This window comes from Mobula hypostoma, chromosome 24, assembly GCF_963921235.1.
Source record: "Mobula hypostoma chromosome 24, sMobHyp1.1, whole genome shotgun sequence".
NCBI lineage: Eukaryota > Metazoa > Chordata > Chondrichthyes > Myliobatiformes > Myliobatidae > Mobula > Mobula hypostoma.
Window position 1 is genome coordinate 48,458,239 of NC_086120.1, and position 17,484 is coordinate 48,475,722.

The 17,484-nt window shown below is 42.3% G+C and overlaps 1 protein-coding gene across 5 annotated transcripts in view; it reads right to left on the reverse strand.

The window, feature by feature from the left end:
• The window catches only part of LOC134337222 (nuclear factor 1), a 501,291-nt gene that overhangs the window by 272,951 nt on the left and 210,856 nt on the right, over window positions 1-17,484 (reverse strand). Inside the window, exon 4 of one of the 5 annotated variants that reach the window (XR_010015952.1) lies at window positions 8,709-9,958. The exons of the other annotated variants lie outside the window; for them this stretch is intronic. The gene's annotated coding sequence lies outside the window, so the exon portion shown is untranslated. Of the gene's footprint in view, window positions 1-8,708; window positions 9,959-17,484 lie in introns of those variants that run through there. 5 annotated transcript variants of the gene reach the window in all.

Below are 17,484 nucleotides of genomic sequence, written 5' to 3' on the forward strand. Positions count from 1 at the left end.
CGGCCACACCCCAGTACACCGCTTTAACTGGCAGGCTAAACCAAGTGAGGGTAGCTGACGGGCCTCATACCCCAGTGGGATAGGCACATGCCTGTCTCAGCACGTGAAGTCAGTCCAGCAGGCTGGGCAGATGAGATCAACCGTGAGATTCAATGGCCAGCAAGGTGGCTCAGCATCGCTTCGTGGACAGTGAAGGGCACGGCGCAGCAGAGAAGTAGTCATGGACATCCACTGCAACCAAGGAAGACCCCAGATGTGACAGCTCCTTGTACCACTGGACCCGGACGTCTGAGGTGAAGACAGTGGAATTGCCCCAGTGGAATAGCTTTTCCAACTTATAAAACTTTCCCGCACAAGCTTCCTATCGTCACTAGATACAATGAACAACCACCATGGACACCGCTGACCTGCTAAGTTCCTTCAGCAATTTTGGTGTGTAACTCTGGATTTCCATCATCTGCTGAATCTCTCGTGTAACAAGTTTGCTCTTGACAGATTCTCTCACTGCAATGCCATCTCCAACTGAGAAGAAGCAGACCAGCCCTGCTGAGAGTAGAATCACCTTCACACTCGCCTAACATTTAGCACCCTCCCTCTATAGTGTTGAGCCCTCCACAGGTCAGGGTTGACCATGAATATTGAACCCTAGCAGTCTACGTTCAGTCAATATACAATACAGTGCAGTACGATATGGAGAACAAGCCGTTGCTCATGCAGCAAGCTCCCCCACTCCATGCAGCTGATGAATCCAAAGGAATGGCAGAGGCTGATACAGTCTGGCACCACTGACATCACAGAAGTTGCCAGTCAGCATTGAACTCAATATAGGACTGCTTGAGGGTCCAAATGTTCCCTCAGGGTTTACTCCCGAAGCCTTCCCCAAGAGTGGGTATAGCCACAAGTTAGCGGAGGTTTGAGAACAGCGTTTTCCTTCTCCTAGAAGAGCTGCCAACCACAACAAACGAGCCCCACCTTCCTGAAGTGACTGGTATTAAGGCACCAGTAATCCGCCTTTGTCCCTTCTCCTGTCAGTAGAAGTGGTTCCACCAGACTTAATAGCTAAGCCACACATGAAGGCTAGGAGCTGGACTTGGTTGTCAGAGGCTATTTGAGACACACGCCATTAGAAGCATTTAATAGGTAGGGCAGCTCATCCCTACCGCCCCCAGCACCCTCCCTGGCTACAACAAACTTAATTTTTTTTTAAGATTCAAGATTCAAGTTTGTTTACTGTTATTCTTCAGGACACAAAAGTAAAGAATAAAATAATTGTTACTACGTATCCGATACAGGATAAAAGACACAGTAAATATAAAAACAATCCTGTAAAACATAACGTACAAGTAATTGTTTGAGTGTGGTCATATATACATAAGATTAGCTTATACTGTGTACATAGATTAATTGTATGTACATAATTCACACTAGGTTCAGGAGTATCTGTACATCAGTTGACTCTGACAGGAATCTGATTTTTGTTTTGGGGGAAGTAAATGTTTTTAAGTCTAGTCATCTTGTCATGGTCCAAACTTGGGCAATGGCTCAGTTCCCATCATCCATGGGAGCAAAGTCCTAGAAACTCCTCATCTCCTCTGGGGAATCTGAGATGCACAATAAATCCAACCATGTGAGGGTCACCCTAACCCCAAGAACAATCACGAGTGGAGACTCATGGTCCACAACAAAGGTTGACCAGATCTAAGGACCTTCTTGAATGATAAGGTGGCTGGTTTCCCTCAAAGTTGTGGAACATAGAACAGTAGCACAGTACAGGCCCTTCAGCCAGCGATGTTTTGCTGACCTTCTGACCTACTCCAAGATCAATCTAACCCTTTTCTCCCCCATAGGCCTCAATTATTCTATCATCCACTTCACCATCTAAGAGATTCATAAATGTCTCTAATGTATCTACATCTACTTAACTCCTGGCAAGACGTACCACACATCCATCACTCGCTGTGTAAAAAACCTACATCGCCTCTATACTTCCCTCCTATCACTTTAAAATTATATCCTTTTTTATTGGAAAAGGTCTCTGCCCATCCACTGGATGTTTATTATGCTGTACAGCTCCATCAAGCTCTTCCATGGACAGAAAGGAGGGGGGTTGGGCATGGGACTAGCGTCCCATCCGTAAAAACGCAGAGCTACAGAAACGAAACACCAACAGAAGCTCTAAAACCTCAAACCTGGGTGAGGAAGGTTCTTCGATAGGCTACACCTTGAAAGACCAAAAGACTGGCCCAGGACAGAGGACTCTGGCGAGTTGTTCTGGGCGGCCCATGTCCCAGTTCAGACGACAGGCGTGAAAAAGTCATCTCTAACAAGTCACCCCTCATCCTCCTTCACTCCAAGCACAAAAGTCCGAGCTTGCTCAACATGTCTTCAAAAAACATGCTCTCAAGTCCAGGAAGCATCCTGGTAAATCCCTCGGTACCCCTATGGTCTGTGAAAACACACAACCCTGGTAAATCCCCTCTTCACTCCTGTAGTCTGTGTGAACACACCACTATAGTAAATCCCCTCTGTACCCCTGTGGTCTGTGGAAACACACAACCCTGGTAAATCCCCTCTTCACTCCTGTAGTCTGTGTGAACACACCACTATAGTAAATCCCCTCTGTACCCCTGTGGTCTGTGTGAACACACCACTATAGTAAATCCCCTCTGTACCCCTATGGTCTGTGAAAACACACAACCCTGGTAAATCCCCTCTTCACTCCTGTGGTTTGTGTGAACACACCACTATAGTAAATCCCCTCTTCACTCCTATAGTCTGTGTGAACACACCACTTATAGTAAATCCCCTCTGTACCCCTATGGTCTGTGTGAACACACCACTATAGTAAATCCCCTCTGTACCCCTATGGTCTGTGTGAATGTCAGACACTAATCATTACAGATATATTCCCTTCAGGAGTAGCGTAGCAGTTAGAATGATGCTATTACAGTTCAGAGCATTGGAGTTTGGAGCTCAGTTCCATAGTTTGTGTGCACTTGGGTTTCCTCCAGATGTTCTGAATTCCTCCCACAGTCCAAAGACATACCAGTGAGTAAGTTAGTTGGCCATTGTAAATTATTCTAGGGTTATCTGTAATTGTTGTTATTGTTAAATTGCTAAGTTGCTGGGCAGAGCGGCTTGGTGAGCTGGAAGGGCCTGTTCCACACTGTATCTCTGAAAAAATAAAATTAAAATACTATGACCAAATCACCATTCAACAATCATTCACCAGTTGTGGAAAGTGCAGCCTGAAGATTTTCCTTTACATTTTCATTGTGACATCAACTTGAACTAATGCCATCTTCTCATTTAAAAGTGATAAAGATCTCACCAGACCAGAACTCACCCGAGCTGTAGACAGTGAATGACAATGGTAGACCAAGGGCCTTTCTTGTTTAAATTGGACATTTCTTTCCTGCAGCAATTACCAGGCAAGTAGAACCCTGTGTTTTGTGTGCGATCCGAAACTATTCATTAATATCAACTCTGAAGTCAAATATTTATACAGTTTACATTCATGCAGTCAGGGAATGAAGTGTCCTGTAGATCACTATATGGTGCAACAGAATAACTATTCTCTTCATACTCTATTTAATGCAAGGGTTCTAGAATTTTCCACACTATTCGGCATGTGCATCCAGAAAATTTACATAGGACAGGACTTAGTAAATTATTTTATGCAGTTATTGTCTTCTGCATGGCAATATGGAAAGCACATGGATAAATCTGAAGGCTGAATACAGGGTTAAAGGCAGGATTCTTGGCAGTGTAGAGGAACAGAGGATCTGGGGGTCCACATCCAAAGAACTCTCAAAGTTGTCGCACAAATTGCTAGGGTTGTTAAGAGGGTGTATGGTGTATTGGCCTTCATTAGTCGGGGGATTGACTTCAATGGCTACAAGGTAATGTTACAGCTCTATAAAACCCTGGTTAGACCATACACGGAACACTGTGTTCAGTTCTGATTGCCTCATTCAAGGAAGGATGTAGAAGCTTTAGAGAGGGTGCAGAGGAGTTTTACCAGGATACAGTCTAACATTAGAGATGCGAGAGCCAGGGCTTCTTTCTCTGGAGTGAAGGAGGAAGAGAGGTGATTTGATAGAGGTGCACAAGATGATATGAGGCATAGATCAAGTGGATAGTCAGAGATTTCTTTCCAGGGTGGAACTGGCCAATACAAGGGGGAACATTTTAAGGTGATTGGAGGGGGAATTCAGAGGTAAGTTCTTTACAGAGAGAGTGCTGGGTGCGTGGAAAGTCCTACTAGCAGTGGCAGTAGAAGCAGATACACTTGGAACATTTAAGAACCTCTTAGACAGGCATATGGATGCAGTGGCGGTAGAAGCAGATACACTTGGAACATTTAAGAACCTCTTAGACAGGCATATGGATGACAGAAAAATGGAGGGCTACGTAGGAAGGAAGTGCTAGATTGATTTTAGAGTAGGTTAGAAGGTTGGCACAAGATTATGGGCTGAAGGGCCTGTACTGGGCTGTGCTATGATGTTCTATGTCATCCAGACAATATTCCTGGTGTTAATTTTAATATTCTGGTTTAAAATACTGTTACAAAATAGTCTACACTGCCCAAGAAGATCTTAAAAACTCACCATTTCTTCTGGTCCAACTCGTTGACATTACTGTTTGTATACACAGGCACTATCTGAGCATATAATGGATACTCATGGAGTCTTTTCTAAATTAACCATCAGCCACTGAGGTATCTATTCAGGGAAACAGCACAGCTGAGGCAAATCCCCAGTTTACCAATATTCACACACTGGGTATGGAATCCTTGATCTGAAACGTTCACTCTCTTTCTCTGCACACAAGAATGGTTGCGAATTTTTACTGTCCATTGTTTCTAGTCCACATTCCCACTGCCCACTGCATTTTGCTTCTCAAGATTGTTTAATGTCATTTCCAGTACACAAGTGTAAAGGAGAACAAAATAATTGTTACTCTGGATCCGACGCAGAACAAACAAAAACACAATAAGGTAAAGAACACATTAATAATAACAAAGCACAATAAATATACATGCATAAGATAGCTTATATACATAGACTGATTCTATGTCCATAAAGTGATGCTAAGGTCAGGAGTGTCTGTATATAAGGTGACTGACAGGAAATGATAAAGTGGTGGTTGTGGATCTCAGACCCAGAAGCAGACTCAAAATCAAGATTAATATCATTGGCAACTGTTGTGAAATTTGTTGGTAGGATATAGTGACATATATGTATTTTGATAAATTTACTTTGAATTTGAACTTTGAAAGTTACTGTTAGGACAGGAATATTCATAAATTAATACACAAAAGTAAAACAAATCTACTGTATAACATGTCAGATAAAATGATGTGTACAAAAATATTAAAATGTATATAAACATTCAGCAGTTGCACATCTGACTGTACTTTATAAAGACCAGACATTTACTAAAGGTTTTACTTTCTCATGAGGATATTCCTTGTTTTGTTTCCAAAAAAGGGCATTTCTCTGGAGAAAAGGGTGGAAATTTAGGCAAATTAAGACAGCCTGTGCTCTCTCAGCTTACTGATACGGTTACAAACCCAAACTGGCACAGACCTGGAAATGGAACTTGTACATTTCTAGTCTCAGGAGTTTTAAATCAATATAAAAAGCACAACAGAACTCAGAAATCTAAAACCATCAACTCAAAATGGTGCCAATTATCATCCACTCAACATTTCGGAACAGCCCTGCCATCAGATTTCTGAACCAAGAGTGAAGCCATGAACACAAACTCACTACTTTTGCTCTCTTTTTGCACTATTTATCTTTTATATATATTTCCTTTTGTAATTTATAGTCTATTTTGTGACTACTGTTCTGCTGCTGCAAAGCAGCAAATTCACAACATCCATCAGTGATAACAATCCTGATCCAGATTCTGAACAGAATTTTAGACGTAAGTTTAAAAATACCTTTCCTACTTTTTACAGCATTGTGTGACAGCTTGACACTGTTTAAGAAGATCCAAATTAATTCTGAATTGTAAGGTTTCCAGAACAAGACTCCCTGCGTATGATGTACAGTACTGTGCAACAGCTCTTGGCATATGTATACAGCTAGGATGCCTGAACCCTGAGACCTTTGCACAGTACTGTATTTGTCAACGTGGCGCAAAGGGAGAGTTTGTAAATTTGGCAGGAGCCAAGGATGTTGAGAATGGGGAGGATGGAGTGCCGCGGGGGGGGGGGTGTAGGACAGGTGGCAGAGAAGGAGTGCTGGGGTGGGGGCAAGGGGGTGGCGTGGGTGCAGACACACCTGCCCCTGAGTCACAGGGCAAGGTGATTTGATTCCAAACAATTGGTTTATTGATCATTACAGAATGTCTCTCTGGGGCTTCTCACTCCCTCCCCTCTCACTTCCCCTTTTCCCAACCATGATTCCCCTCTCCCTGCCCCCTTCCCACTCTCAGTCCACAATAGAGACCCATATCAGAATCAGGTTTATCATCACGTACATGTCATGAAATTTGTTTTTTTTTGTAGCAGCAGTACAGTGTAATACATAAAATTATGACAGTACTATGCAAAAGTCTTCAGCATCCTAGATAGAGATATATGTGCCTAAGACATTTGCAGAGTGCTGTAGAACAGCAAGGTTTCCCTGTGTAATACTACAGTCTGCCAGTTTCAACAGCATTGCTGAACAGATCAAGATCAGCTGTGAAATAATATCTGCCAGCACCCTGCACTGCAGCTGTGAGTCACAGACGAGCCCTTAAAGGTGTATTCACAAAATACAAGTGACATTTTATCATGTCCAGAATCAGAATCTGATGTAATATCTCTGACATACGTTGTGAAATTTGTAGTTTTGTGGCAGAAGTACAGTGCAACACATAAAATATACTATAAATTACAATAAGAAAAAAGTGCTTGTCCATTGTGTCGATATTGACAGGAAATCTGTGCAGGAGAGTTTTTAAAGTGGGAAAACCTTTGAACTGGGGCAGTTCCACTCTCTCGACTTCAGAAGTCTGGGTCCAATGGTACATGTAGTCATCACAACTGGGGTCTTCCTTGTTTTCAGTGGATGACCATGACTTCTCCTGTGCCTTGTCATGCCTTTTGCTCTCCACGGAGCATTGCAGAACTGTCTTCCTGGCTGCTGGTCCTCACTGTGGGTCTCATCTGCCCAGTCTGCCGGATGCTAAGGCAGGCCTGTCCCTATCTCAACTGGGCATGAAGCCTGCTGATTACTCTCAATAAGAAAAACAAGTAGAGCTAAAAGGGAGCAAAAGTAGCGCAGTAGTGTTCATGAATTCATGTACTATTCGGAAATCTGACGGAGGAGGGAAGAAGTTTTTCCTAACATATTGAGCATGTATCTTCAGGTTCCTGTATCTCCTCCGTGAGAGCAGCAATGAGAAAATGGCAGTCCTGGGTGGTGGGTGTGGTTAATCATGGATCCCACCCTTTCAGGCACCGCTTTCTGAAGATGACCTCGATTTGGGGAAGCTAGTGTCCATAATGGAGCTGGATGAATTCGAGTCCATCGTGAAGGACTCTGACCATCCAGGACACGGTCATAACACACAGCTAATGTGCTTGTTCATGTCTTACGTTTGGAGAATGTTAATATAAAGAACAGCATAAACATTTGTAGAAGTTACATAGCTCAGTATAAGGAATGGAGGAAAGGATTTAGACATCAAAGCCAAGGGTATCCTTAGAATTTTTCATGTGCAGAAATAACTATTGTAAAATTATTTTGCTAAGTATAATCCAGTATAGCTAAACCAATACCACAATGTATTTGAAAACCTTTTCCAAGGCAACAAGATCAAAGATCAAGGGTCACCTTTATTCAACAGACATATTTATATCTTTATTCGGCAGACACAGTTTTATCTATTAGGAATTTGCTATGGTGTGTTGGTCAGAGGGTGACTAGCGACAGGACGGGCCTGTTCTGCACTGTATCTCTTAAATAAATTTTTTTTTGAAGTGAAAAACATCAACATTCAACAATTACACAAAATAAAATTTTGTAATTCATTGTCTTGTGAGCATACGCAATCCATAAGAGAATAATTACCATAATCAATGAACGACTGCACCGACAGGCAGGCCAACCAGACTGCAAAAGACAACAAACTGTGCAAATACAAAAAGAAAGAAATAATAATAATAAATAGATAAATAAGCAAGCAATAATCATCAAGAGTATGAGATGAAGAGCCGTTGAAAGTGAGTCGTAGTTTGGGTGAACAGTTCAGTGGTGGGGCGAGTGAAGTTATCCCCTCTGATTCAGGAGCCTGATGGTTGAGGGGTGATCACTGTTCCTGAACCTGGTGCTGTGGGTCCTGAGGCTCCTGGACCTCCCTTCTGCTGGCAGCAGTGAAAAGAGAGAACGACCTGGATGGTGGGTGTCTCTGATGATTGATGCCGCGTTTCTGCAAAACAATGCTACATGTAGATGTGTCCAGTGGCAGGAAGAGCTTTACCCGTGATTGACTGGGCTGTATCCATTACTTTTTTTTAGGTTTTTCTATTCAAGGGCATTGGTGTTTCCATACCAGGCTGTCATGCAGCCAGTCAATATACTCTCCACCACACATCTATAAAGGTTTGTATGTGCATATATACATAAATACCAGTATGTATTTACATTGTAAACAGCATTATAAAAAGTGGTTTAAGGTGTTTACAGAGCAGTGCAGTGACATGGGTAATAGATAGAGGAGGGTGGGGGTGGGGGTTTAATTAGAATGGTTGATCAAATTAATCGCCTGGAGCAAGAAACTGGCATGGTTTTTATTTTAATAGACATAAGTGTTTTCCAGAAGGGAGCTTTTGGAAAAGACAATGTAAGTGAGAAAAATAGCAAACATAGAAATAAAAATAGAAAAATAAAAATGCATACGAAGAGAAAGTGTTACAATTATTTTTTTTTAAGATCACAAAATGCAGTGTGTGAGAGAACAGAGGTGACAAAGTCAGAATGGAGGTGTAGATGCCACTGTAAAGGAAATAATTTGACCAGTGTTAGGAAAAAAACAAATCATGATATGACAAGGGAACGGGTAAAATCACTCAGTGGCCACTTTATTAGGAACCTGTACTAAAACGGCCACTGAGTGAAATTTATGGTCTTCTGCTCCTGTAGCCCACTCACTTCAAGATTCGATGTGCTGTGCTTTCAGAGAAGCTCTTCTGCACATCACTGCTGGATTGCACTTCAATCAGTCTGGCCATTCTCCTCGGCCACAGAACCGCCACTCACTAGATTTTCTTTATCACACCATTCTCCGTAAACTCCAGAGACTGCTGTGCGCAAAAATCCCAGGAGAGCAGCAGTTTTTGAGATACTCAAACCACTTAGTCTGGACCAACAATGATTCCACGGTCAAAGGCACCCCCCATTCTGATGTTTACTCTGAGCGACCGAACCTCCTGACCATGTCAGCATGCTTTCATGGATGACTAGTTAATTGCATTAATGAGCAGGCATATAAGTGTACCTAATAAAGTGGCGACTGAGTGTGCTTCTCAGCAGACGCAATGGCCCGCTGTAAGCTTGTAGACTGGGCAGTGGTTGAGGAAGCCAGTGTTGGCAATCAAAATTTTAAACGGGAAGGTTTTGAAATCCAACTGAACACAACAATCTTAATTAGAGCCGTTATGTCAGAAGTAATTTTATTTTGTCTGCTTGGTGCCTATCCCTTTAAGTTGATGTTTAAAAACCAACTGCAGCTTTAATTATGACTCTATCTTTATGCAAATGAAAATGTTTCAAGTTTCATTTGATTGCAAAGCCCGAGAAAGGAGCCAAGCTACCTCTGAACAATCTTGGATTTCCTGATTCATCCAGTTAGGTGTTCGACCCCCAATTATTTCTGAACGAGGTTGACAGCAAAAATAAGATGCAGCCTTGAAGACAAAGGGAGTCAGTATTCCTAATAAAAGTAAACTGTTCAAGATCTGTAAAAACAAAATGATTCAAGTAAAATAACACTGACCAGGATGGTTCTACTAGTAATGAGCTGGTCATTTTTAAAATTAATTTTCATAAAAGGAGCTGATTGTGGAGTCCAGGAAGGGGAAGTCTAGGTAACACACACCAGTCCTCATCGAGGGATTAGAAACGAAAAGGGTGAACAGTTTCAAGTCCCTGGGTGTCAACATCTCTGAAGACCTTTCCCGGGCCAAACATACTGATGCACTTCGAGAAAAGGAATGACACCGGCTATATTTCAATAGGTGCTTAAGGGGAATTTGTACGTCACCAAGGACACTCATAAATTTCTACAGATGTTTTATGGAGAGTATTCTAACTGGCTGCATCACTGTCTGGTATGGAAGGGTCACTGCACAGGATCAGAAAAAGTTGCAGTAAGTTGTAAACTCAGCCAGCTCCATCATGGCCCATGATGTTGTGCTGACTTTTTTAACCTACTCTAAGATCAATCTAACCCTTAACCTTCCCACATTGCCCTCCATTTTTCTATCATCCATTTGTCTGACTGAGCCTTGTAAATGTCCCTAAAATATCTGCCTCACTCACCACTCTCTGTGTAAAAACCTACCTCTGACATCCTCTTTATACTTTCCTCTAATCACCTAAAAATGATGCCCCCTCATATTAGCAATTTCCATCCAGGGAAAAGTCTTTGGCTGTCCAGTCAATCTTTGCCTTTTATCATCTTGTACACTCTATCAGACTGTGCCATGGATAGTCCCAAGCCCGACTGCGAAAGGAGGAGGTTGGGCACGGGACTAACAACTCATCCTGTAAAAACCTAGAGCCACAGAAACACCAGCAGAAGTTCCAATGACCTCATCTCTGGGAGAGGAAGGATCTTCGATGGGCTGCACCTTGAAAGCTTGAAAGACTGGCCCAGGACAGAGGATTCTGCCGAGCTGCTATCGGCAGCTTATGCCTCAGTAGGGATGATGGGCTTAAGTAAGTAAGTAAGTCTTTTTTTTAATTAAGGCTCTTTTTAAAGATTCAAAATGTAATACTGTCAATATGATTAATGCACCAAGGAAATAATAGCCCTTGGTCAACGCAATGAAATAATTATTAAAAATATTTACTCTGAAGGCAGTGAATGATTTAGAAGATATGGAAATTCGAAGAACTATTTGATCATCTGACAAAAGCTGTAACTACCATCATGACGTTCTTGCTATATAAACATGGGATGAGGTAATGATTGAAATTCCCAGATCAGTCCTGATCTTACTCATAGTGGAAAACTTACTTTAACTTTATTTAGAGATACAGCACAGAACAAGCCTTCTGGCCCTTTGAGCCGCGCTGCCCAGTAACCTACCTATTTAACCCTAGACTAATCGCTGGACAATTTACAATGACCAATTAACCAACTGACCAGTACTGTGGAAGGAAACCAGGTCACCAGGAGGAAACACATACGTACAAACTCCTTACAGAGAGCACTGGAATTTAACTCTGAGCTCAGACACCCCAAGCAGTAATACTGTTGTGCCAACCACTACGCTACACCTCACTGGAGTGGCTAGGTCACCTCCTCCTGTTCCTACTTCATATTTTCCCAAATCTTTTGTTTGCACCTTTAACTAGTAAACTTCAAATGGTGGGACGATGCAAAATCCACACCTGATTTTCAAACTGGCTTAAGCTTTGGAAAATGGTGAATGTGAAACTGAAGTTTTAGAGAGAATATAACCTTTCCGCTGCTGGACACTCAGAAGAATCCAGATACTGGAACCTTTCTCCTAGTTATAAGTAATCTTCAATAAGGCTCTCAATTGGCCAGATTTCCTGTTTCTCTGCTCTTTGACTACAGCTTAAACCAGCAGTTCCCAACCTGGGGTCCCTTGGTTAATGGTAAGGGTCTATGAAATAAAAAAGGTTGAACCCTTGACTCAAAGAGGTAAAAGAGCCTTTCAATGACCACTCTGGGGCTGCAGACACAGGATATCTTTCCATGGAAGCCACTACTTGACTTTCTCTACTAAGGACAGCGTTAAGAGAGTGAAGAATGTTTCTATCATAGACCATGGATCACTTCAGCACCGTACAGACCCTTCAGCCAATGATGTTGTGTCAACCTCTTAACCAACTCTAAGATTAATCTAACCCTTCCCTGCACATAGCCCTCCATTTTCCTTTCATCATGTGCCTGTCGAGAAGTCTCTTAAGTGCCCTTAATGCATCTACCACCACCACCACCTGGTAGCATGTTCCATATACCCACCACTCTCCATGTAAAAAAACTTTCCTCTGACATCCCCTCTATACTTTCCACCAAATTTGTTAAAATTATGCCCACCCCTCCATACTAGCTGTTTCCATCCAGGGAAAAGTCTTTGGCTGTCCACTCGAACTATGCCTCCTTCCATCTTGTACACCTCTATCAAGTCAATTCTCATCCCCCTTTACTCCAAAGAGAAAAGCCCTAGGTTGCTCAACTTATCATCGTAAAACATGCTCTCTAATCCAGACAACATCCTGGTAAACCTCATCTGCACCCTCTCTAAAGCTTCCACTTCCTTCCTATTTAATGAGACAACCAGAACTAAACATAGAGTCCTAAACATGGTCAAACCAGAGTTTTATAGAGCTGCAACACGGTCTCACAGCTCTTGAACTCAATCCACCTACACATGCAGGCCAACATTTAATTTTTATTTATTGAGATATAGCGTGGAATAGGCCCCTCTTGCCCTTCGAACCACGCTGCCCAGCATCCCCCCCCCCACGTGAACCCTAGCCTAAGGATGGGATAATTTACAACGACCGATTAACCTACCAACATGTACATCTTTGTACCATCGTGGGAGGTAAACTGGAGCTCCCAAAGAAGATGCTCGCAGTCACAGGGAGAACATACGGGCAGCAGAGGGAACTGAACCCAGGTCTCCTGTACTGTAAAGTGTTGTGCTAACTGCCGTGCCACCCATATGTGCTCTAGGTGAGACACGAGCTCACAATCTCGGCATTTTCCCACCATGTACTGACATATAAGTATCGCATGCTAACCAATATTGAGTTATCAAAAATTTAGCATCAATTCATTCCAGAACAACTTTATTAACAATGAAAAATCAACTTAGGTTGAAGTTCCTTCACTCAAAAGCCACCTTAGTTTAATTCTTTTGCTTAACTTTTTTTGGGAACATATTTGTACATACAAATTATTAATGCGATGAGAATGTGGCGGGAGAGTGAAAAAGGAAGAACTTCAGTTCCTCAGACGATAAGCTCCTGATCCAAGAAGTATCAATAGTGGGCCATTCACAGCCATGACCCTAAATGCCTGATATATTATTCCAGATCACATGGAGAGGCATAGTACTATCACAACCTTGAAAGAGACCAGTCAGCCCTCCGAGCTTTGTAAAGAAATCCAGTCAATCTCATCCAAGCGTTCATTCTCCAGACTTGCAGTTTTTGTTTTAACAGTCATATTTTTATCCAATCTGTGAGCCCCAGCGTTTTCAGACAGGGCATTCCAGATCACACATAAAACACAGAACAGCGAAGCAGAGGAACAGGCCTTTTCGACTACAATTGTTGTGTCAATCTAAATTAATTAGCGGCAACACGCACAAAATGCTGGCGGAACTCAGCAGGTCAGGCAGTAACTGTGGAAACGAATAAACAGTCAACGTTTCAGGCCAAAACCCTTCATCAATCCAGATTTCCTACATTTGCAGATTTTCTCATGTTTATGCAAATTAAATTAGTAATTAAATGTCCAACTGAACTAATTCCTTCTGCCTACACACTGTCACATTTATGTGAACCTAGATAAGAACATTTTCGAGAAAGAAAATGGAAATGGAGACCTGTACTGTATGGAACTTAGAAGGAAGAGGGAGGAGAGGATCTCATTGAAACCGATTGAATATTGAAAGGCCAAGATAGGGAAGGCGCCAATAGAGGATGTTTCCAATAGTAGGACCAGTAGGCACAGCTTCAAAATAGAGGGATGTGCTTTAGAACAGAGATGAGGAGGAATTTCTTTAGTCAGATGGCAGTGACCCTGTGGAGGCCAAGTCGCTGGGTGTATTTAAAGCAGAGGTTGATAGGCTCTTGATTAGTAAGTGTGTCAAAGGGTCTCAAAACATACCATACACCTCCTTAATCTCTCTATCAACTTTCTTAACCACCCAATCAACCATCAAGATTATTATATCTTACCACACCATGGTATGAAATTTTTTTTAAAAATACTGCAGTTGCTAGAGACCTGAAATAAAAACAGAGAGTGCTGCAAACACTCAATAGATCAGGCAGTGCCTGTGGAGAGGAACAGAGTCAGCATTCCTTGTCTGGAACCTCTCACTGAACTCCATGAAGTTCCAGCACTTACAGTTTTTATCTCATATTATGGAATGAGTTTCATTTCGAACACATCACAGAACCTGCCTGCCACTTCCCATCAGACAACCCAACTGCATCTACGCAGTATGTAACACCCAACTCTGCTCAAAGCCCTTTACCGATTGCATCTACACAGTGCTTAACACCCAACTCTGCTCAAAGCCCTCTACCTCAAAACACGTTAATTGGGACACATGGGGACCAGTACATTTTGGCCCCTTATGCAGCTGCCCCAATTAGCTGAAGTTTCATAGAAACCATTAAAAAGGTTTTTTCTTAATGTCCCAAAGGCAAACTACCATTCAACTAAGTTACAAATTATGTATTTAAATAAAATCAGAATTAGAACACTAACAATACTACTACAGTACTAAAAAACTGTATATTAGTTCCTAATAATTATCGATAGAGGAATTCATCCAGTGTACACTGCCGTGTTCTTTTGATTTACTGTAAATGAACTAAATCAGCGCAGACACCTAGTGTAGATCTAGTGGACTACCTTCACACAATGCTTTCAATGATTGCATCCTCTAAATCTTTATTTTCATTGTAACATTCAAGATGATTATCAATACCTTCAAATACTTCATAGCTCCTACCGGGCTGAAGTAGTGAAATTGTTTCATTTTCATTCCTGGCCATTTCTGGCATCTCCAAGCTTGAATGCTTGAAACTGCAGTGAATTGTCTTACTGTTTATTTCTCACCAACTATCAGTGACAAAAATCACTGCTTTTTGAACACAAACACACGTATCTGACACTATTTAAAAATGGTTTGCTCTAATCACGGTGTAGTGCGTATCTGCCACATACATACGTGTGGCTGACATGAGTTAGAAACTGTTCATAACAGTCCCCTGTCCCAATTAAGCGGCACAGTGTCCCAAACAAACAAAGTTATATTCTCTATTAGTTTTTGTTCTTTGTTGTCCCAAATAAGTGGCTGGCCTGATTAACTGATAGCCCAATTAACCAGAATCCATTGAAAGTATTTTCCCTGAAATGTTGGGATACAGACATATGAAAAAATTATTTAAAGTAGTTATGATGAATGCAGTGAACGTTGTTGAGGATAAAGAAGTTGAAACAAATAATTTAAGCATCTAAATAAAGAATGATTCAAAAAGCAGAAAATTCCTTTCCAAGGTCTAATAGTTAGATGATTTTGAGAATATGCTCCAGGAAAGCATATTTTTATCGCATGGTATCTCTTGTGCTAGTACAGTCACGCCTACTTGTGAAATTGCGACACAACCCAGCCCAGTTAAACAGCATGATTGCTTGCCTCATGAAATATTAATGCCTTTGATTCGGGCCATTTCACCCTATGTGTCCTGTGGCTCTTTAAAAGGTCTTTAATCTGTTGCATGACCCATCGAAATGCTTGGCACAGTGCTTCAAAGCAAGAGCGATTTGGTCTCCTGAACCAGTTGACATTCAACATAGAATGTCCATGCATTAACTGAAGAGTCCATTCTGTGCCTCTGGTGAATCACACTTCGTTTAAAATATGTCCGATATCACTGTCCACATATTTTGTTACCCTGACTTCAAAACAAATCAAAATAGGTGCAACATATTTAGATCTTCAACAAGCAGCATTTCCCAGTGGCCAATCCCCATTCCCATTCTGACATGTCGGTCTGTGGTCTGCACTAGTGCTAGGATGACACCACTCTCAGGGAGCCACACCTCATATTCCATCTGGGTGGTCTCCAATCTGACAGAATTAACATTGATTTCTCTAACTTCTGACAAGTTCTCCTCTTTCCCTCATTTTCCATTCCCCGTTCTGGCTCCCCTCATATATATTCTCTTCTCCTCACCTGCCTATCATCTCCCTCCGGTGCCCCTTCTCCTTCCCTTTCTCCCTTGGTCCACTCTCCTCTCCTATCAGATTCCTTCTTCTTCAGCCCTTTACCTCTTCCATGTATCACCTCCCAGCTTCTTACTTCATCCTCCCTTCCCCACCCACCCACCTTCCCCTCTCTGGCTTCACCAATCACTTTCTGGCTTGTATACCTTCCCCTCTCCCCACCTTCTTATTCAGGCTTCTGCCACCTTCCTGTCCAATCCTGATGGAGGGTCTCGGCCCGAAACCTCAACTGTTTATTCTTCTCCACATTCCGCCTGACCTGCGGACTTCCTCCAGCATTTTGTGTGTGTTGCTCTGGATTTTCAGCATCTGCAGAAACTCTTGTGCTTCGATCTCCAAATGAAGTTCAGCAAAGTCTACTTTGCTAAATAAGAGGTCATGATTTTCAAGTTACAGACTTTATACCAGCACGTACTGATGAAGTAGCTGGTTATCAGTAAGAAGTGAGCAGGGATTATAGAGGTCACTTTCAAGTTGTAACCAGCTGTGATGGTGCGAGAATCAGTGCTGGAATTGCAACTGGTCAAGGAACGGAAGCAAAGGTGCTCGCTGCAGATTTGCAAATGATGTGAAAGTTGTGGGGGGAAGCAGGCTGTGAGGTGGGTACCAAAAGATCACAGAGAGAGTCTGATTAGCTGAGCGAATAGGAAAATGATAGCAAACAGAGTCATACAGAACTACGCACAGAAACAGGCCCTTTGGTCCATCTAGTCTATGCCAAACTGTTATTCTGTCTAGTCCCATTGACCCGCACATGGATCATAGCCCACTATTCCCCTCCGATCCACGCACCAGAGCTAGAGAGACTCAGCAGGTCAGGCAGCATCTATGGAATTGAAAAAGCTGTCAACGTTTCAAGCTGAGAACTTTCATTTGGACTGAAAAGGAATTGGGGAAGGTGACAGAATAATAAGTTGGGAGAAGAGGAAGGAGGACAAGTTAGAGGGTGATAGATGAGGCCAAGTGGGTGGGGATGTGGGGATGAAGCAAGAAGCTGGGAGGTGATAGGTGGAAAAAGGGCCGGAGAAGAAGAAACCCACCTGGCTTCACCTCTGACCTTCTAGCTTATTATCCTCTCCTCTCCCTACCTCCTTATTCTGGCACCTTCTGCTTTCCTTTCCAGTCCTGAAGAAGGGTCTCAGCCCAAACGTCAACCATTTCTTCCTCTCCATAGATGTTGTCTGACTTGTTAAGTTCCTCCAGCATTTTGTATGTAAAGATAAAGATGAAAATCAACGTTTTGGGCCAAGACC